The sequence below is a fragment of the Protopterus annectens genome, chromosome 7.part0, assembly GCF_019279795.1.
Source record: "Protopterus annectens isolate FY-2018-M chromosome 7.part0, PAN1.0, whole genome shotgun sequence".
Taxonomy (NCBI): Eukaryota; Metazoa; Chordata; order Ceratodontiformes; family Protopteridae; genus Protopterus; species Protopterus annectens.
This window is the reverse complement of record NC_056739.1, coordinates 1,762,620,415-1,762,642,695: the sequence shown is the minus strand read 5'-3', so window position 1 is coordinate 1,762,642,695 and position 22,281 is coordinate 1,762,620,415.

Sequence of the window (22,281 nt, the reverse complement as noted above, 5' to 3'; positions counted from 1 at the left end):
GCAGAATGTCCACAGTTGTGCCACTTTTGGCACGGTTGTCACAAAACCTATTCTGTGTGCTGAAGTACTGGCAAGTCAGTACAGATTGAGATTAGAAAATCATGGCACACAGTTCAGTGCCACACATCATACCCATCCAAGCACACGTGTTCATGCCAATCCTGTGTAACAGACTGTATGCATGCACATATGTCTGGCAAATACACCTGCTATAGTACTGACTCAGTAGCTCAATCTGTTATATTCCTAGCATGCTTTACATTTTGTCACCCACAGTCCTGGCTCCCATCCCAGTTTGTTGCACATCAAGTACATGCTTGTCAATACAACAAATAACTGACTGAGACATGCAATTTTAAGAAGAACCAGTTGCTGCTACTGCAGTCATTCCTAGCATACTGTACGTTTTGCCTCCCATAGTCATGGCTTCCATTCCAGTGTGTTGCATGTCAAGTACATCCTTGTCAAAACAACAAATACATAACTGAGTCTCCCCAATTTTAAGCAGAACTGGTTGCTGCAACTGCAGTCACTGCCACGCATATCAGCACGTCAAAGGGCTGTAGGCTGGGACACACTTCACAAATATGTATAGGTGTCCTAAATGTTGCCTACCACTCTCTGGATGGCACTATTACATAACATATGTACCTGAGGCATATGCCTCAACTGGACTATTATGGGTACCCTCACCCTGGCTATGCTGTGACAACAGAGCTAACACTGCTTCCTCACTGGCATAGACAGCTTGCTGTCCCCCAGTGTGTTGACAATCCCCAGTATGACTCCTGGCCAGAATGCAACAGCTGCAGTGTGCAACATATGTGGCAGTATGTTCAGCTACCTGCTACAGACCTACCATATCTCCCAGACACCTAGAACAGGGGAACTGCACAACACCCATACATAAAGGTGTGGGGGGTGGTCAAGTGACAGAGACATGTGTCACAGTCTTCCCCTACAAACTTACACAGCTGATAGACTAGCAGCATGCATATTCTGATGCAAATGACATATGACACTCACATATGTCTGTCCCCTTACTGACCTCAACCCACATTTTTAAACAGTAAACTGCCACATAATCAGAAAGTCTGTTCACAATGGCCAAACATAGCATACCAAACTGTGAACATACCATATAAATCCAGACAGTGGACAGTATTTTTACCTACCTTCTGTGATGCAGTAGTCCCCACACCTTGATAATGTAAATCTCACAGGCCAGGAAAAGGGCCAAGGCCTACACGAAGGCCTTAAATATAGCACTGTGGTGCCATGCCATTGGCTAATGAAAATGCAACCCAGCTGTTCTGGATGTAATTAGCAAGTGTGAGCCACAGATTGGTGCACAGGCAATAACCTGTTCATGAGCATTACCTACAAATGGCAAGCTGCTGCCTATGGTAAGCAGGTCTGTGACTTTCTTTTCAAAGGCAGACTGTGAGAACATAAGCATTATACTACAGGATTTCTGCACATAAAGAACAGCACTATACCAGGTATGTAATAGAAGTCCCTATGTAATGGGATGCAGATGGGAGGATGCAGTTATAGGAAATAGGGATTACAACAGTAGGTCTTTAGTACATATCTTGGAATAACATGTTGCTGTTAGTCAGCTGTCCAGCACCTACAGGCTTCCCTTTCAGCTCTGTCTGCTGTGACATGCATGACAGCTCTGGCCCTCTGAGTCCCTCCAACAATGGTCAGCTCATGTGCAGATGCTACTGGAATGTGTTTTAGACAATAGTAACAGTAAGTATTGGTGGATACAGCTGGCATATCACATGATGTACTGTCAGTCAGCTCCTCTCAGTCTGTGAATGTCAAACAGGAATACTTCAAACATTGTCCAGGTGTCCCTGACTGTTCTTGATGTACTTTGGCTAAGTCACTGTGTACTGTGTCCACACCCATATCCCATCACTTGAGAGCTATGGCTAGCATACCTGTCAACACCCTACAGCAAGACAGCAGGTTATAAGCGGTAGTAGTGGGGGACATAGGCCCAGCTTCAGTGACAGAGTGTACATATCGAGCATGCAATGTAAGGGAATGAATATAGTACAAGATATTAATGTACCATAACTGTTTTCTGAGGGGTCTGATGTGTGACAGCCAGATTCCCCACAGTCCAGGAACAGCCATTACTTTTTGTCTAACTGTTTACCAGACATCCACATTTGGCTGGCAGAGGGTCCACATATATTAGGCACATGGACATATTCTGCAAATAGCTGTGTACTGCGGATGTTGGGCATCTACAGGTAGGATACTCTACATCACATTTGCAGTGCTGTCTGTTATTGGGTCACACACATGTTGCTGGACTGTCCTCATAGGTTCATAGGTTCATAAGTACGTACTAGGCTATTGGCCCTAGGGCCTATATAAGCCTAGCCAAAAGGTACCCTGGCTTTCGCCACCCAAGAAAATTATTTTTCCTGTACCACTGTTGAGCAGAGCTACAGAAGTGATCCCCGGGATGAATTTCCTATCTCCCATCCAATCATCAAGATTTTTCTTGAAGAGTGCTAATGAGGAGCTTTGTTTGATATAGATAGGTAGTTTGTTCCAGAGTATGGGAAGTCTCTGGGACAGGAATCTATCCCTCCAGCATGTTTTGTTTATTGTGGTGACAAGGTTTAGGTCCCTAGATCATGTAGCTCATAGAGATTGGGATTTCTTTAAGTGGAGCATGTCTAAAAGCTCTGGGTTTGACATAGCTTTGTGTGTTAGGCAGAGATCGCCTCTGAGTAGGCGATATGCGATGGAGTAAAGCTGCAGTTTTTTGAGACGGTCTGCATAGGGCATCTGTTTGAGGCTGGTAATCCTCTTTGTGAGATATTTCTGTGGCCTTTCCAGTTGTTGTAGATGTCTTGTGAGGTACATGCCAAAAGGCGCATTGTACTATATAATGGGTCTAATGAGTGACGAGTAGAGGGGAACAATGACCTCTTTTTTCCTGGATGAGAAACCTTTTGTGATGAGGTGTGCCATGTAGCAGGATTTCCTGACTACTGTTCATAGGTTCATAGATTAGTACTAAGCTAACTTCCCTTGCGAGCCATTTTAAGCCTTGCCAATTATCCCTTGTGAGATTCAAACCCCGCACCTTGTGTTTGTAAGGCAAACACCTTAACAATTAGGCCATCCTCCCAACCATGACGATGTGATTATCAAATGAGAAACTACTGTCCACCACTCATACATTAATGATTTGCCACTGATTTGTCAGAAATCCACAATTTTATGAAAAATGTACCAAAAATAAGAGGCACAAATCTGGACATTCTGCAAAAATCTGTGCAGTTGAAAGGTATGACAGCACACAGGGCCATAACTGGTATACCTAGGATCATAGGAGGTTACTAGGCTATTGGCCCTCAGGACCTCATAAGCCTAGCCCAGAGTTTAGGCCATGTTTATGCAAGTCAGTACCTAATGCCCCAGTCCAACAGGGACACAGGTAGTATACCAAGGGTGTATGTCCTGTTTGCCATCCAGTTATCCAGGTTTCTCTTAAAAAGGGGAAAAGAGGTACTCTACCTGATTTGGACAGGGTGCCCATTCCACAGTTGGGTGAGATTGACATCTTAACATGTTGACATCACAGACCAGGTTGAGGGCATGTGTGTGCAGGTTACTCGAGTAAAGCTTGACTTGCGGATGTGCAGCAGTCCCATCAAGAGTCTGTGATCGCCTTGTGTGCCAGACAGAGGTCACCCCTGAGGAGTCTATATGAAACTGGGTAGAGGGATAGGGCTTTTGGATGGTATATGTTTGAGGCCCTGTGGTCTTCCCAGCTGCTGCATGTGTTTTGTGAGGTACATGATGAAAGGGGCATTATACTCAATGGGCCTTATTAGGGAGGACTACAGGGATGTTATGACCCCCATGTCCCTAGATGAGATACCCTTATATATGAGGTGGGCCATTAGAAGGATTTCCTTACAAAGGAAGCAACATGGTGGTCAAATGTCATGATGCCATCAACCTGTGTGCCCAAATCCTTCATGACTGATTGCATGCTTAGGACATTGTTAGTAATGTGATACTTTGTGGTGATATCACTCTCCCCAAAGGGGATGATGCTGCATTTTGTGGTATGCAGCCTGAGACCATGTGTCTGGCACCACTCATGTGTCTGCATGAGAACCTCTTGGCAGATGTCCACATCACTAGATGATTTAGTGACAGCATTCAGCATCCAGTCTTCTGCAAACATGGTTGGCCATAGCCCACTGGTTGTGCCCTGCACCTCAGAAGAGTAAATCACACATAAGAGCCCCAAGACAGAACAATTGGTTACAATAGTAGTTACAGGTCTACCACTTGAGGTGGCTTCCCCCATATTGAGTAGGTGGGTACTGTCAGTGTGCCAGTGTACTACCCACCCGTCTGGCAACATATGGATTGATGCCTAGCTGAGAGCGTATATCTATTATGGCCAAGTAGGGAATACTGTGAAAATCTTTGGCAAGGTCAAGGTAGGCAGTGTGCACTGTCTCCCTCTCACCCATGGCTTTGGTGACTTTGTCAAAGAGGTCAAGCAAATGTAACAGACATGATCCCCCCTTGAAAAAGCCAAACTGTGTGTGATCGAGTATGTGGAGGTCGCCAATGTCCTTGTTAATGAGGCTCATGATAATCTGTTCCATGGCATTGCAGATCAGGCTAGTTAGGCTGACGGGTCTATACTATGCCAGATCAGTGGACACTCCACCTTAGTGTAAAGGGATGACAGTGGGTGTCCTCCACTTGGCTGGGACAAAGGCGGTATTCAGGCTTTGGTTGAATACAGTACCTAATGGTGCTGCAGGTTCATGCCTGATGTCATGTAGGATGCATACTGTGATGTGATCGGGTCCCATGGAGGCTGTATGCCATGACTTTGAGATGGCAGTGATGACTTGTTCCCTAGATATAAGGGGAAGGGGGCAAGTACTGGGGATGTCCTGATGTACTGATGGGGGAACAGGGGTCGAAGCTTTCACTGACTCTGTCAGGCAACACGTTTGGTATACTTACAGCACTTGTATATCTGGTGTGCTTGACCACCACTTCTGAGCATGTCTGGGTGCTTTCTTTGAGGTTGCAGACATATGTGAAGGAGAAGATGTGACTGCCTGTAGTGGATGTCGCCAATGTGGGCTCAGAGTTTGCTTTGCAAGATGTCAGTAGTGGTCTTATTTGCTTGTTCAGAAAGAAAATTGGGCACCTGCTCCTTCTTGGACTTGGACAGCAATATTTCACTCCTGTTATAGAGTCTATTTGTTGCAAATGTCCACCAGACAGGTTTACTTATCCTTGCAGAGGATGATGTAGTCCTGTCGGATATACCTGACTCCATGCATCTATAGAAATGCACGTATTGTGCTTTGGTGTATTTGTGGATATTGGTGCTAGTTCCTACAGAGGGAGCTGTAAAGCTGTTTAGACCATCATTCTGGAGGCTGTAATCAACTTTGGAGATGTTTATATGTCTGACCCTAGGTAGATGGGTATTGTGGGAGATGGTGACTACAGATGTGACTGCATTATGGTTGATTTTACCACGGAGGATGATACTGTAGGGATGCTGCATTGGTTACCATCAACTCCAATAAATCTTCACCTCATGTGCAGCTAGCAATTAGCTTTTCCAAGGTATTTGCATTGCCATATTCCATGAATCTCTGGGCATTTGTGTGCTGGCATGAGTAGTTCTTCCAATCTATGTTTGTTTACTGAAATTCACCCAGGATCAGAGTACAGAGTTGAATCCTGATAGAGTTGAACAGGTCCATATAGGCATAATGGGCTGCCCGGTCACATGTTGGGGCCAGTAGCTAGTTATGATTTAAATAGGGGTCTTGGCAATGGTTAACTGCACCTGGAGTGTCTCCTGCGTGCCTTACTGCTTGACCATCCTGGAGGTTTGTATGTCTTTCATATATAGTGAAATTCCATGTCCCTTGGCTTTACTGCCCACACCTTGGGGTCTGACTGTATGATAGGATGGGTGACCATGTAAGGCTGGAGTGTTCTCTGCAACTTTGAACCATGTGTCTGTGACTGCACAGATGTCAGCATTTTCCAGGGTTAAGACTGCTTGTAATGCATGCAGATTCATGTTTAGAGTCCTAGTGTTTAGCAGCATGGCCTTCAATGTGTGATTTGTTGACAGTTTCATGTTGGTAGTTTTAACATCACCACTTTTCTTAATAAAGGCAAGAACCATGGCCAGAAGCCTGAAGGCCAGATGAGACAGATGGTGGATATCTCAGGCAAAGCATCATGGTCTTTTGATCATATCATCCCAGGCTGTCAGGTATTGAATCCCCCTGGAATGGCACCAGAAACCAAGCCAATTGTCAAGGTCAATCCTTTCCTGATTGTATTGTGGCATCATTCTGGGTGACAGCAGAAAGCTGCTTAAGGCTTGGGACATACCAGCCTGGGACACAATCAATGGGCTCAATCATGTGTCATGTCATATAGTCCAGGGAGGGAAGTCCCAGGTCAGGCACACCTACATGGACTATGATGGACTCATAACAGTACCTGCTGTTGAAAGACAGCAGTGTGTATGTGATATGGCAGATTCTGGCACCTAACAAACAAGTAACTGTGAACTTCTCCATGTACAGCCTGGTGAGATGCACATCTGTGTCTCACAATGAAGTCTCCTATGACTAATATGTTTGATTTATGGTGACGCTTTAGTGGCTGTTGGACACAGGTATGTGATATGCAGGGCTGTGGGGTTTGCATGTGTTTTTGCCTCAGAGATCTCCTTTGTTTGGGGATGTTTATGTTGAGGACCTCCACATATGTGGGTGAGTGTTGTACAGGTGTGGGTGGTGTGTGAGGTGTACTGATTGTGTTGACAACTGTTTTGGTGCCATATATGTGGGCTTGAGAGGGAGAGAGCATGGACTATAGTTTTCTAATGTCATTGCATCTCTCACAACATGTGTTCCTTGGTGGAGTTTGTAGATGGTTGTCTGTGTACATGAGGCAGTCACTACACTGTGTCAGGATGCCAATATCAACCAGAATAGCAGGGAAAACAGTAGGACATTGTCCAGTCATGTTTGTCAGAATCTGGGGGAGGAAGGCCAGGGAGATCAAAGAGGTGGGCCTACAGCCTAGGTGCTTAAAAGAAACATAGGAAGCTTACACTACTGCATACAATGTATACAGGCTATAAACAAGCAGTAATAGATTCACCTGAAAAGATGCAGTTGAACACATTAGAGAACATGCAGCAAGTAGCAGGAAACAGCATGATGAGGAGTGAAACACATGATGTATTGCCACTTTGTATGATAGCCACATACATATTGTAGTGAGAGATGGCAGGATATGATGTGTGAGTTAGCGGAGGATATTGCTGGTAAATGTTAATGAGCAGGGTATGTACATAATGGAGAGTGATGCCTGTGGTCCTGTGACGTGTTTTCCTCTTCTTGTCTTTCAGGAGTGATGTACAGATGGAGGGACCCACCTTTTTCTGCAGCCAAGAATGAAGTTTTAATTGACGGCCTCAGAATGCATCATGCCATCCTGCTGTTGAGGTGTCACCTTAATCAGGAACAACGAGCTGCACTGTGGGCAGACCTTGTTGCATCAGTAAATCATGTCGGGCTACAGGAAAGAAGCTATGAGCAGGTCTGACACTGGGCCACCAACATGATAAATGCCACATGGCAAAGGGCCACAGCTGTGGCCAAGGACCGTGCTGGCACCGGTGGAAGGTGCAACACAACAACCACTCTCGGCCAAAAATGAGTTCCTGGCAAACCTGGGTTCAGCAACTAGCTCACAAGCATCCATCACCCCATACGTCATGGAGGTGGGTGGCACAGTTTCCACAGCAAAGGAGTGTACAGGTAAGCTTCCTGTGGCCATCACTTTAATACTGTAGTAGTTATAGTGGCAGCCTCTGCATACCTGTACATGGATGTCAGGTCAATCTGCATTTGGGGGGGTTTGCAATGCACACGTGTGCACACATACTCAGAATGTCAGCAATGTGGACAGTATCACAGTATCACAGTTTGTGCTGTACATGTTGATATATGCACATATTATCCTATACCAATGCCACATTTATGTTTGCTGATAATACCGCTCCCCCACAATTCCATAGGTACATCTGATGTGGCTGGAGTCCAAAATCCTGTAGCAGGTGAGTGTGAATCTGTTTTGTTGTGGCTCACCTCTACCCTAGGAATGTTAAGGGCTGCCAGTTTTCCATAGATACAACTGTTAAGCTTAGCCATAGCACACTACTTGCATGCTCAGCTGTGGAGGGGTTCACTGCAGTGCATTGAATTGTTAATCACAGTAGCATATTTGTAGGACCGATAACATATTTGCACATATTTTTATGATGGTGTATGTAATCTACTATACAGGGGGCAATAGTATGGTGGAGATGGGTGCACTGTATTTTAGATAAAGGTTCATCACATACACTGACATGTTGTTTATCTCACAGGTGTATAGCACTGGCAACATTAACCAGACATAGCTGCACTGCAAGTTGTTAAGGGTCTGTCTTGTCTGTGTCTGTTGTGGTCTGCTTGTGTGTTGTGCATGGAATCAGTAATAATATGTGGTATGTATAATGCAGTTCCAGCACCTCACATGTGTGTGTGTGTGTGTGTGTGTGTGTGTGTGTGTGTGTGTGTGTGTGTGTGTGTGTGTGTGTGTGTGTGCGTGTGTGTGCATGTGGGTGTGTATGTGGATCAGCAGACATAATAGTGCAGGCATTAATGTAGTCATGCTGTCTTCCTCCTCACAGGTGACCGTGGGGGTTGGAGTCTGTCCCCCTCACATCCTGATGTCAATGTCTCATTGGACTCTGATGATGATGATGGTGGACATAGTGAGGCACATGTGGGGTTGTTGGGGGCTGAATCTGTCCCATGATTTGACATCCCCCTTCCTCCCCCAATGTCCCTGCACACAGTCATTATGCCCACACATACCCAGTCCCCTACTGCTATAATATTGGACAGTCAAAGGGTGGTGGCATCAAACAAGAAAGTGTGAAGACTATGGCATCTGTGACTGTAGACACTAGCCATAGCCAGAGACCTGGCGAGGTCCCACACAGTCAGATCGACAGGGGTGCTCAAAGGAGGACTGCTGCCCATCCACCTGTCACAGGTATCATATCATGAGTCACTCGACGCATGTTTCATTCTGTCATGGAGGCACATGCACATTCTGAACGTAACACCAGACAGATGCTCAAGATCATGGATGCATCACTGTCTGGCATCCATGACTACATCCACAACATTGGTAATGCCATGCATCATTTTGCCAATGTAGTGGACAGATGGTGGGGTGAGACATCGTCAGTCCTAAACTGCGCATTGTCTGTGCTGGAACGTGTGGTGGGAGTAGGGCGTCAGACACGTGGACATAGATCAGCACCAACATCAACTGAGAGTCCACATAGCTTTGCACAGTCACTGTCTGGTAGTGGCAGCACCCCCAGCACTACAGAATGGAGGGAGAGTGCTGTCAACACCACGACATGGCAGGCCATGGGCACATGGTCCTGGTTGATCATGTGAGGAAAACAGACCCAGCAGACACCAGTCACCATTAGTAAGTTGTACTGCATCTGACCTTGGGTATGTTCGTGCCAGTGCCACTCCTGGCAGAGCCAGTTCCCATGTTTATGGCCAGAGATGGTGAACTGTACATTTTGCCATGTATGGTCCACAGCTGTCCAACATACCCTTGTGTAGGGCTGGCATATGGCTTGACTGTGTAACTGCATGCACACATATCACTGTCACATGCAGGTCACCAACAGACACACACAGCTCCTCTCCATGGCCCAGCTGACCAGCACCCCTCCAGACACAGACACACACACACACTCACACACACACACACACACACACACACACACACACACACACACACACACACAATGTCAACTGTGTGGCACAGCCTAGGCCTTTGGCAACCCCACACCACACCCTGTGCCTGTGATGACACCTGTGCCACATCCCTGTCATCCATACCATCGATGCAGGGATATGCAAATATGTTAAAAAAACAAAAACAAGCATACTGGAAATAAACACGAAGCCAAGCAGGTAAAATCAAACCAAAATTTACTAATGCTTCCTAGTACCTTGGTCTATGGCCTTCAAGGGAATAATTTGTACATCACATATTGGCTTTTTATACTACATTTAACACTCTTAATTGACCTTAAATATTTAATTGAATAATTGAATAAATAAATAACTCTTTGATAGCCAAAACAACATGCTATTCCATAGCCCCCACATACCACATTAACATACTTTTTCACATTACTTTTTACAGTCAGACATACAAAAAACAAGTGGCATTTTAAATTATAATAACTTTTAAACTATTATTTTCAACCTATAATATCCAAGCTTGTGCATGAATATGCATCTATAATTCTACCACAAAACTGTCCTAATGTACACTACCCAAATCATGAGATGCAAATGTTAACTTCTTGATCAAGGCCTTTCAATTTAAGAGTACCAAAATTGATAATAAACTTAGATTCCAATTGTGACAGTTTTGTTAGAACCTCAGCCCCCTCGCTAGGGATAGGTTGAGCCAAAATACTAAAAAATAAACTATCATCTGAACCCTCATGGATTTCATGGAAGTGGAATGCTACTAGGTTCTCCATCTTCCCATTTTGAATGTCACCCAGATGTTCCATAATATGTGTCTTAGCCATTCCTCTCATTTGGCCTATAATCCCACAGGATCTACAATTAAAAATATTAATGAACATCCAATTTAAATTTTTAACCTTACTACATACCTTGCATGTGCCACAAGGGTAACAACCCAGATGACAAGTGTTACTTCTAAATTTCCTCATATTCAAAGGCTCCTTTAAATTAAGAAATCTACTATATGAAAAGTCACTCTGTCTGGGAACAACCCCACCAAAGCTGGATCCTCATACTCCAAGGGCCAAAATCTCTCCACTACTTGCCTTAAGATCTCAGAGAATGGGAAATATTTAGTGACAAAAAATTCTGCCCTCCCCATCACCTTCACTAACTGCTCTACATCTTGTGGAAGAACCTCCACCTCTCCTATTATGAAGTGTGTGTTTCCTCTCCTCTAAGCCCCCACCCTGTTCTCAGCTATGTTCAAACAGTTGGCTGCATATCTCCTGTTTAAAAGCTTCTCACAAACCTTTGAAAATTCTAGATTTACACAAGATTTATCAAAGATATTACCAAATACCCTCTTATATTCTCCATAGGGTAGAGAAGCCAACAAATGTGGGGGATGCATGCTGTCTGCTGCCAAAAAAATTATTCACAGCAGTTTCCTTAGTAAATGGCCTATAACGTACCTCCTGTCCCACAGAAATGAAAAATTCCAAATCCAAAAACTGCATCCCTTCTAGATCAGTTTTATAAGTAAAATGTAAACCAAAATTATTCTTATTCAAATCTTCCATGAAATTGTGAAAAATCCCCATCTCACCTTTGCAAATAAAAATCAAATCATCAGTATATCTTTTGTATACAACAACATGATGCATAAAAAATTCAGTGTTGTAAATATATAAATTTTCAAAATAGTTCATAAAAATAATGGCATATGTGGGGGAAAAAGAAGCCCCCATTGCTGTACCTTCTTTCTGTATGAAAAATTATTTGTCAAACTTAAAAAACAATTATGTGTAAGAGAAAACTCTAATAGTTGTAACAAATAAGAAGGTCTAGGGCCCTCACCCATCATTCTTCCTACTGCTTCCAAACCCCAGGAATTCTGTATGTTAGTATAAAGGGAACTAACATCCACACTAGCCCAAAAGAAATTATCATCCCACTTCATTCCTCCCACCATATCATAAAATTCCTTGCCATTTTTAATGTGTGACATGACCCTGGGTAAAAACTTTTTAAGGTGGTAATCCAAGAATATGCCCACATTCTGCAAATATGAACCTTAACCTGAAACTATGGGTCTTCCTGGGGGGGTTATCCAAACTTTTATGAATCTTGGGAATGATAAAACAACTGCATCCCTGGGACTTTTTTATATACAGCTTTTTAACATCACTGGTGGAAAAAAGCCCAACCTTTCGCCCCTCTTTCCAATTGTTTCAACAAATCAGAATTAAATACAGAAACTGGATTAATGTTTACTTTACTATACACTGAACAATCATCTGATAATTCCTTAGCCATGTTTTTATATCTATCCCTAGAAATAATGATCCAATTGCCGCCCTTGTCAGCTTGAGTGTAAACATAATTGTGGTTGCTTGCCTGTAGCTTCTGCAAAGCCAACCGCTCACTTTTGTTCAAATTGTATTTTTTCTTGACTTTTCTAAACATGTTGTACTCAACTTCTATTTGCCTACATACAATATTTTCAAACTGACAAATGGATACTGAATTTTTAGGTGATACAAAATTAGACGTATGAGGGACCACGCGAACATCCAACTTCCCATATCCTGTAACAAAACTGAAAGCATTCTCATTCCCCTCACCATTGATATCATCCACATTTGCATCATGTATATCCACAAACATATTTTCATGCAACAACAAATTCAATAAAGAATCATTTGAATCAATGCTACGGTCCAAATTGTCACTTGTAACATTTGTAGTATGTTCACTAAATGAACGACTATGGAAAAAGACTTTCAAATACAATTTCCTACAAAAGCGGCCCACCTCAAACAGGAGGTCCACCAAACCCGGATAATATGTAGGAATAAATTTAGTGCCTTTCATGAATAATGTGACAGCATTTCTATCAATCTCAAAATCTGACAAATTAACAATTTTCAACTCAGAAACAATGTCCTGGATACCCAACTGCAATGAGTACCTGCTTGGTAAAAGTCCTACACAGTTTGCATTGTCATGGAAATGATTAATTCTTTTTTCCTTCTCTGCCCACCCCCACCATTGTTGTTGGACTATCATCTTCTGCTCCTTCCCCTGGGCTGCTGTGTGCTTCCACTCTGCCCCTGTGACCTTTCTCCTTCGGAGCTAAGTTCCTCAACCGAAACACTCTTCTTGCTGCCAGATGCAATGGAAAAGAGGGAAGAATCTCATGAGGTTTGAGCACCCCTCAACCCTTGAGTGCTATTGGCTCTACATGTGGTTTACATTGCCAGGAGAAGTTCAAATTGTTCTTGTAACCCTTAATGTCCCTTTCAAGTTTGCCCCTTTTCTTCCTAATAACAGCCTCCTCCACCTCAGTTACGTGACTTTTAATATCAGATTTTTTTTTATTATAAATCAGCTCGGAAACTGATGTTCTGAGCCATTCCCACAAAGACAACACCTCCCCCTGTATCTTTTCACGTAACCTGGTGTTTTGATTTACCAGGATTTTGAGCCAACCCAACGTACATGCCAGAGATACACTTTTCCATTCCTTGAATAAATCTGACTCATCCTCAGAGAAGTCAAAGGCAGGCAGGCAATCTATTCTTAGACTTCTTGGAGTAACATCCAGGCTTAAATATTTTTCAAGAAGACTGGTGTCATAAAACAAAGTACCTTCCTTTATAAACAATTTTTCCAATTGCACAAACTCAGCTTCAATCTCATCATCAGATTCCCCAACGAACCAAGGGTCTCCAGTCACCAATCTTGCCTCTCTTTCTTTCTAGAGCTCAGCAAATGAAGTAGTGCTCATCCCTCAACTTCTCTTGTTACCTTCCATGATTGTGCCAGCTACATCAGCTCAAGCAAAAAAACATCAAACCAAATACACTAAAACTATAAACTGCTCAAAAAACAAAAGCAAAGTATACTGGAAATAAACACGAAGCCAAGTAGGTAAAATCAAGCCAAAATTTACTGATGTTGTGTTAAATGATGAGTGTTAAATTTAGTATAAAAATCCAATATGTGATGTACAAATTATTCCCTTGAAGGCCATGGACCAAGGTACTAGGAAGCATCAATACATTTTGGCTTGATTTTACCTGCTTGGCTTCATGTTTATTTTCAGTATACTTTGCTTTTGTTTTTGAGCAGTTTATAGTTTTAGTGTGTTTGGTCTGATATGCAAATATGTGTCTGATGCACAGGGTGACTATAGTACATTTAATGACAGCTTGTAGTGCAGTAGTGTTATGCCCTGTAGGGTGCTGTCTGCTGGTATGTGTCATGAGTACACATCAAAGTGCATGTACCTTTGTTCCATGATGCTGTATTGGTGGTAATATTGCTAACTGACTGTTGTCTCCCACATCTTTTTCTGTTTCTGTTCCAAGGGTCTTTGTGTCTACACCATGGACAGATGGTGCCAATACAGCAGCTCAGGATGGTGTGGTGGCAACACAGAAATGTGACTTTGCCAAGGCACGGCTGTATATGTGCATGGTTACCTAGGTACCTGTCTTGTTGTACATTCTACAGCATTAGATATGTATTGCATGCACCACAGATCTTATGTGTTTTTGGAGTCTCTGCCATTACTGTTTAGTTGGATGACATCTGCAGGCAGTATAAAGGTTGCCATTGGTGGTTAACAGGTTGCAAAGGCCCTTAAAGTTGTATAACCATTACACATACACACACACACACACACACACACACACACACACACACACACACACACACACACACACACACACACACACACACACACACACACACACACACACACACACTGATGTGAGGGGATCTGCTTACACACACATCCCCTACCTATCTAGTTATATACACTACAGTATTACGTATTTACCACATACACCATGGAGCTATGTGTTTAGAGAGTATCTAACTGTGCTTCTAAGGTGGATAACATCAGTAGGCCCTGAAAAGGTTGTAATGGGGGAGGGTTAAGCAGGCCCTTAAAACTGTATAACCATCACACGCACAGGTAAGACAGCCCTACTGGTATAAGGGGATATGCTTACACACACTCACAGAGTTGCTGGTTTTGAGAGTAGAACCCCTATCTATCTAGTAATATACACTATAGTACTACGAATTTATCACATGCTCCATGGAACTTATGGGTCTGAAGAGTGTCTAACTGTGCTTCTAAGGTGGATGACATCAGCAGGCCCTGTAAAGTACACCAATGTGGGGGTTAACAGGTATGCACTGGCCTGAAAATGTATTAGCATTGCACACACATAGGCAAGACAGACACACTGCTGCAGGAGGATATACTTACACACACTCACAGAGTTGCCAGTGTTGGGATTAGAACCCCTATCCTTCTAGATGTATATACTATAGTACGATGTGCTTATCACACGCACCACTAAGTGTATGTGGTTAGACAGTGTCTAACTGTGCTTCTAAGGTGGATGACATCAGCAGGCCATGTAAAGTAAGCCAATGTGGGGGTTAACAGGTAAGCACTGGCCTTAAAATGTATTAGCATTGCACACACATAGGCAAGACAGACACACTGCTGCAAGGAGATATACTTACATGCATGCACACACACTCACAGAGTTGCTATAGTTGGGATTATAACCCCCTACCTATCTAGTTGTATAGAGTATAGTGCTACATACATATTGCATGCACCACAGAACTTATGTGTTTGGAGAGTGTCCACCACTGCTGTTGGGGTGGATCATCAGCAGCTATTGAAAGGGAGGCCACTGTTGTGGAGGACACCAGTCACAGGGCCATAAAATGATTAACCATTGCACAGACATAGGCCTATTGGGAATGTGTATGCAGAATACCTACACACACACACACACACACACACACACACACACACACACACACACACACACACACACACACACACACACAGTGGCTGATGTGACATTAGATCCCCTACCTAACTACTAAAACACACTACAGCTTGCCATATTAGTTGTACGTGCCACTGGTAACAAAGTGGCTGCAGCACTACATCACTCTATGCCTTTCTCTGTCTCTCCACCCCCTGTCTTTCTATATATAATATATATATATATATATATATATATATATATATATATATATATATATATATATAGTGCCACTTCAAAATACTGACTTTCAAAATCTCTAAACTCAAAATACTGAGACCAAAATCTCTAAATCTCAAAATACTGTAAGGGTTCTGTGTGGGAGTTTGAGTGTGTGTAAATGTGTTTATCAGTTGTACGTGTGGGTTAGGGTAGGTAGGTGAAAGTATGGGTGTGTAAGCGTTGGATGTAATGATTTTTGTATATGTGTGATGTTTGTGTGTGTGCGAGGGACTGTTGAATGTGTGGGTGTGAGTTTCCTTTCTGTGTCTGTGCGATGTCGGAGTTAGTATATATATAGTATAGGTGGGGGGTGCAGGGGGGCTTGCCCCCCTACCTATATGTAGTGCAGGTTTATTTGTTTGTGTTTTTGTGTTTGTGTGTCTGTTTTGCTTGTTGCGGTGTGGGTTGGATGATGTATGTGTTTTGTGGTGTATAATGTGTTTCTGTTCGTGATTTTGTGTTTCGTGATTTTGTAGTTTCGGGATTTGGGCCATTCGACTTTATGGTTTCAAAATTCTGAAATTCAGGATTTCAGAATTTTGAAATTATAAAGTGAACCCATATATATATATATATATATATATATATATATATATATATATATATATATTATATGTGATACATACTGAGATAAGGATAATCATGTCTGATGTGGATAGGAAGAGACAGTTAGGTATACATAGCTGCCTGTATGCAGAGCGATATATTGACATCTCAGTTCTATAGCCAGATGAGCCTTCAGACATGGGATGACCTTAGCTAAGTGTAGCAGCATATCCAGTGTGACTGTCAGTTCTTACAAGGGGACTCCAGTCCAGACCTACCTGTACTCCAGTCAGGAATTTTGTGTGCTACAGCCAAATGGCTACTGCACCTGATTAGACAGTCCAGCACCTCCCTGATATAATGCCCAAAGGATTCCCCAGCTGTGTGCTGACCAGAATATCTGACTCATACCTAGGGCGTGTAGAGACTGTATTAGACTGAACAAGGGTTTTCATCATATGTCTGGTATGTTTTACATAGCAATGTGATTTCCTGGTACATCAGTGGCATTGATGTGAGGAACTGCTGACAGACATTTGAGGTAGTGACTCCATACACAGCAGGGAACACATGCTACTGCGTGACCTGTTCTACTCTACACTTTCTACATTTGTCTGGTCACCAGTTCATCCTTTTCCTTATTTGTGGGTCTTTGTCCCGCTCCTGTTCCTGGCTTTGTCCACAGTTGCAGGTCTCTATAGTTGTAGGTATGCTGTGACTGGGGTACAAGATGCAACACCACACACAGGATTACAGACTTCACACCTCTAACTGTACCTGTTTTGCAGGATGTCCAGTATTGCGCCCCATATGTTTGCTCTTGTCCTAAGACAGTTTGTGTTGTATTGGTATTATAATGTTACATGGTGCCCATACCTCTCAACCTCATACCAAGAAATGTGGACAAAGCCATATATAAAAGTGTGACATGCACAAAAATAGGGACAATTTTTTAATACTGCTCTTACAAACCTAGACAGTTGGTAGAATAACGAGTTTTGTATTATCATGAATTTTCTGAAGGGTATGAAGGCTTCATCTCAAATGTCTGTCATTATTTTCTATTGTCAGCCTTTACTGATTTGCCACTAGTTTGCCAGAAAACTGCATTGTTATGAAAAATGGACTAGAAATATGAGGCAAATATGTGGACATTATGCAAAACTCTGTATTTGAGAGGTATGATGGTGCCCACTGACTTGTTGCAAGTACTGATACAGTTACGTGACGGTCTTTACATCCTGCTGCTACTCTGACTTGTTACAACCTGCTGTTCCACTAGCCACTGTCTAGGTTACTCAGAGCTGTATAGTGCCCATATCTGTGGCCCCCTGTCCCTCATTTGTCTCTGGCTTTGGCCATCTTTCTTGCAGTAACAAATAGAGACATATGGACAGTCTGTAGAAATCCTGCCATAGGTGTAGCTCACATGCAAAATAGGCACAGCCAGTCTCGAACCATGTACACCATCAACCATTGGAATGTAGTTAGCCCACTAAGCCAGAACAGCCACCAGACAGTGCAGTTTAATTCCTAACACTATCAACAATAGACATACATAGCACATTGACCCCTGCATATTGTGGACATGGAATATGACCACCAGGTTGATTGGGACAGCCCTGGGATTGTATGGTCTGCTGCTATTACCTTCCAAACATAATATTACTGCAGTTGTATGGGAACACAGGTGTATTAGGGGTAGGGGACTCTAGCATTGACAATCATGCATCTGTCCTATGACCCCACTGTTTGTCATTTCCCTCGCATAGTGCAGTTGGTTTTGCTGCCTTGGGACTTACTGAATAAGGGGTGGCCAGTATAGGGCAGAGAGTTCCTGTTGTCCCACATAGCCATCAGTTGTCTGCAGGTATTCCAGTAGCCCACTCTATTCCCTTGCATACATGTGGCAAGTCCAGACATGTACTACCATAGTCTAGTACCCCATACATTTGTTTTAAAGATGAGTGACTTACCTTGTGTTGTATGGGAACACAGGTGTATTAGGGGTAGGGGACTCTAGCATTGACAGTCATGCATCTGTCCTATGACCCCACTGTTTGTCATTTCCCTCGCATAGTGCAGTTGGTTTTGCTGCCTTGGGACTTACTGAATAAGGGGTGGCCAGTATAGGGCAGAGAGTTCCTGTTGTCCCACATAGCCATCAGTTGTCTGCAGGTATTCCAGTAGCCCACTCTATTCCCTTGCATACATGTGGCAAGTCCAGACATGTACTACCATAGTCTAGTACCCCATACATTTGTTTTAAAGATGAGTGACTTACCTTGTGCCTGCAGCAGTTGAGATCACAGTGCTTCAGGGCTGACTCTGTCAGATGCACACAGTACACAGCCAAAACATGGTAAGGTACAGGTTGTGTGGTGTGGCTGGCATCCGTTTTACATTGTATGTGAGTTGGAGTGAGGTGTCAGTTCCTAGGTCCCTAGGATGTCAGTGGATGTGCTATGCGTTGCCTCTTTGCCAAAACCAGGGCATAATGGGCATTGCCTACATCTGCCTACAGGGACTGGCTCAGGGGGCTCCTCCTCTGAGTCCCCCTCTGGCTGTGGGGACCTGGGTACTGGAGTGGGGCTGTGTGCCCCTTCCCTGTGATGTTCCTGCTGCACCTCTTTCTACAGGATCATATTGTGTAGCATGGCACATATTGTGAACATGTGTGCCCAAGTGGGTGGAGAGTACTGCAAGGCTCCACCAGATATATCAAGGCAGCGGAATCGTGACTTGAGCAGGTGAAACACATGCTCTGTGATGTTCCTAGTTTGTGCGTGTGACTCATTATGGCATCCATCAGTAAGTGTGTGTGCATTTCTGATGGGTGTCATCATTTACGGTTCCAGTGCGTAGCCAGCGTCCCCCAGTAGATAGCCATATTGATGTCTCCCCTGGCAAATGTCTGATACAGCTGTGATGCATGCCAGATGTGGGAGTCATCCAGATGTGGGAGTCATGATAACTGTCATGGCTGCCAGCACACTCATTCATGGTAATACCCTGGGCATTGCACATGAGCCGGCAGTTGATGGAGTGATACCCCTTGCAGGTGATGAAGACTCTACCCTCCTCCCCAGGTGGTGATTTGATGTGCATGCAGTCTATGGAACCCAGTACCTCAGGGTAGTGTGCTACATGGTGGAAGAGATGCATATTGCTGGCCTTCTCCTCAGGGGTGCTGGGTAAATATATGTGCTCACTGGCCATGTGTTTGCATGGCAGCCAGGAATTGGTGGAGTACCTTGGATGCAGATGCCTGTAAGATCCCCATCATGTCCCCAGATGGTCTTTGAAAAGTACTTGTAGCTAGTATTCTAAGGGATACACATACCTTTGTTTCCACTGGGATGGGTTTCCCTCTGTTGGCTCTGGGTCTAAATTGAGGGCAGCAAAGCTTGGTGAGTTCTTGTAGTATTTCTCTGTCTAACCTGTAGCACTCTACTATCTCCAGCTCATGTAGCTCCTGGAAGGTTACCCTGGGCCTGAGCACTCTTCTTCTCAGTCTAGGCCTATTGTCAGCATCAGCACCAGCACTGACCTCAGCCTCTAGCACATACAGATGTAGGAGAGCAGCAGCAGCTCCTATAATTTTGTCAGTTAAAATTCCCAAGTGTGTACTCCAATGGTGCAGAGTATGTGAGAAAAATCAGATTGAAGGGTCTATGCATACTTTAAAGTGGTGTGCTGCAGATGCAGCCTGTGTGATTGGCTGACTATGATGCATTCCACCTGCCAGGTCTATCACTGAATGTTTTGAATGGCCCAGTGTCGGTGTAACAGGGCTTATCAGTCATTTATGCTTGATTGGCTTTCCCAGGCTATTTCCTTGTATTTTTTTTTATTTAATTTCTTTCACTGCTAAGCACTGGGGTGTGGTGCACAAACATATGGCACTACTATAAACAGTGCTCAGCAGTTTAGGCAGACTGCCATGCACGGGCATGCTCAGCTTAGCTTAAACCAGCTAAAACACATGCCCCACAGCTAAACAAAGCTTAGCAGCACTGGACATACACCCCTGTTTGAGAGCAAATGGGCACTGCTGAGTTCCAAACTGCTTAAACACAGCATGACACACCCCCTTTTGATGACAGCTACCTGTTCTACTAACACCAACACAATTCTGTCCCTACACGGGTTTTATCTGCAGACACAGTGGCCCATTTTTGCTATTCAGTAACCCCAGCTCATTTGCATACAGATCCTTGCATATTCACTGGATAGTTCACTACTCCAAGGCCTGCCTCCTTAGCAACCACTGAAACCTGGCATTGTACAATCTGCATGCATGGCACTATATGCATTATTTTTACAAATGTCTTATTTTCAGTTACATTTTAATATTTTTTTTGCATAATGGCATGTTTGTGTGTTGCTGCACGGCACACAAACATAATGTGTATTAAAAAAAGTATTTTATAATGATTTGCATTGCTTTTTGGACTCACTGGGCATAGATTTGGCCATTTCTGACATTACATTGCTATATCCAACCTTCTTCTTAGGCTTTTACAGCCTCTGCTTAATTTTTACATTTCTGTACACGTTAACCTTCCATGTACATTTCTGACACCAACACGCCTCCTACATGGGTACTGTTCAGCTTACTGGATCACAGATCACCCTAATTTGCATGGATTTCACCTGCTTATAAGGGGATATTCATTCCACGGACACTTCCGTATCCACACACCTCTCTCCTCTGTTTACTGGATTACTCGGTTTCCATGTTGGGGCCGTGCCACTATGTCTACATGGTAGATCACTCTGTGTAAGCTTTATTGAATTCCCCCCACTGTATAGAGACTAGAAATTACTCTTACAGTAAGAAATATTAGTTGTTTTGAAAACAGCATTATAGAATTCTTCCTTAAGTCATCAGTGTTCTCTGTAGAGTATCAGAATTTCCTTAATGATCTCCAGGATGTAAAAAAAAAAATAAAAAGGTATCCTTATTAGACATTTTATTTATTTGTTAACATTTTATTACTGGGAAAGTCCGACTGGGTAGGAGCCCATTTTCAGTGGAGGCCCTAGGAGAAAAGCTCCAAAGTATTACAAAAAATTTTATGAGCAATAAATTTTCAAGTGTTTAAAAATAATACAACAAAAAATAGTTTAAATAATTATACCATATTAAACATAATATGAAAACAATGGTTAAGAATAAATACAATTACATGATAATGACATTTTATGCAGTTTATACAGAAATTAAAGGCAAATTAGTATAATACAAACAGGAACTGCAAAGAGAAAAGCAGGCTTATAGTATATTTAGAGAGAGAAAGCCAGGAGACAGAAATTGATAGAAGTAATGAAGTGCATGAAGAAGGGAGGATAAGGAGATGTAAGGTATGAACAGATATTTGTTCACATTTACAGATAGAGTTTATCCTGGTGCTGGAGCAAGAAAAGTGCTATGTTTTGGCTATGAAGTCTTTCAGAATGGCTTTGAATGGTGGGAGGGAGATAAAATATTGACCTGATGGATTTAAATAAAGAGTTTCAAGCCTTAGCAACATGGTACAGGTACAGAAAATGCCCAGCAAATTTGATAGGTTTGTGAACAGACAATAGCTTTTCACTAGATCGTAATGACAGTCTAGGAACATAGTTGTGTAGAATACTATCTAGTTCTGATCAAGCAGATGGATTCAGGATAATTTTGTAGATGGTAAGAAGTTGTGTATGTTAGTTGATGGGATATTTCTAACCAATTTAGGCTT